Here is a 1,740-nt window from a genome sequence, read left to right on the forward strand (position 1 = left end):
CCGCCGCCGCCGCCGCCGCCGCCGCCGCGCCCCGGGCCCGCGCGCCCCGCTCCTGTCGGCGCCGCCCCTTGCCCCTCGGCCCCCGCCCGGCTCCGCGCTCCCCTCTCGGCCGCTCTCCCCCGGCCCGGATTTTCTCTCCCCCCGCTCGTCTCCCCTCTCCGCGCTCGCACGCGCTCTCGCCTCCTCTCCCAGGGTTCATTCACATTATTGGAGCGAAGGAAGCCGAGGCTCGGGTTCCCAGGAGGACGGAAGGGGAACCGCGTTGCCAGCCACCTCGCTTACTCAACCCAGGACACCCAGCCTTCCCTTACTGGCCCTGGGGACTCTCTCGGTTGTGGAGTGTGTGTGCGTGCGGGTGGTGGCCCTCCTTTCCCCGCGTACGAATCTGTGCCTTTACCTGGCGATGGATGGGGTAGGCGCAGTCTGGCAGTGGGAGTGTTCGGGTCAGATTTCCAGAAGCCCCAGATGTGGGTCCCAGCTGAGAGACATTAGAGGCCAAGCCAGGCCCTGGCCCCTTCCCTCCCCCTCTCCCCCAACTGCTCCCGCCTCCCACCCGCTCCTCCAGGGGACCCGGCCTTTGGGGTTGAGGGAGAAGAGAGGTGTCAGCCAGAGGTCATTTGGGAAGAACAGAGAATCCCTGTTTGGCAGAGGGATGATGAGGTTGTGCTTGAAGAGGGGGCTCCCCTCCATTATTACATTCCTGGTGGTCTATTCCTGTGAGGCCAGGAACACCCCAGTTGTATTCGATTCAAACACCGCAGCCCTCAGCTGTTCCCCTCGTTCTTCTAGCTCCTTCTTGAATACCTTTATTTCTTTTTGCTTTTCCCTCTACTCGAGCTTAACTGGCTTTCCTTCACCTTTGTCCCTTTATTGCCAGTCTCTGCCTCAAGCTCTGCGGGCTTCATTTAATTGCCTTTGCTGCTGGAATGATCCCAACCTGGACACACTCCCTTGTCCTCGAAGCAAATGCAGGCTTCTTCTCCTTCAAAACCCAGCTCCAAACTCTTCCCTCCAGGAGGTCCTCGGAGACCAGCACCGGGGCATCCCGCGTGGCTTTACTTCCTCCCTTCCCAAAGCTCGTGTGGTTGGCATCCTTGATGGCTGTCCTGGGGCTGCTGCACTGGACCCCCAGGAAACTGAAAGAAGTATGCCGAGAGCTGCTGGTCTTCTTGCAAGGCGCAGCTTAAATTTCACCTCCATTTCTAGCACCTTCCCTGGCCCCCACGACCCAAGGAAAATTATTGACCTCCTGCTAGAATTACTGGTCTCTCTTCCGTGAGATTGTGAGGCTTTCCCACGTCCGACGTATATGGGAAGTGCTGAGGAAATGTTTGCAGAGTGAAAGGTGTTCCTTGTCCCGTGGAAAATTATAGTCTGATTGGGGGGAAATAGAGCATATAAATAAAACCCAAGGTAATGTAGCCCAAGGACCAGACTGGCTGCATTAATTCGTATTTGTGGCCCCTTCTCCTGCCTTTGGGGTGTCTGTTCATGCCTCCCCAAAGTCTCAGAGGATGAGAGCTGCCACCTGTATTTTACTTTCACCCACCTGCCACCTGGTCTGGGGTTCTGCACGCAGCAGGTGCTCAATGTATGCCTGAAGGTGCACACCAGGTGTGAGATGGCTTACTCTGGCTCAGAACAGGGCTGCCTTCCTATGTCCCTAAGAGCCACAAGGATAAATTCTGGGTTCTGTTCTCAGAGAGCACCCAGAAAGATAGATCTCAAGCTTTCTTTTTC

Source organism: Phoca vitulina, unplaced genomic scaffold, assembly GCF_004348235.1.
Source record: "Phoca vitulina isolate PV1807 unplaced genomic scaffold, GSC_HSeal_1.0 scaffold41, whole genome shotgun sequence".
In the NCBI taxonomy this organism is placed as follows: Eukaryota; Metazoa; Chordata; class Mammalia; order Carnivora; family Phocidae; genus Phoca; species Phoca vitulina.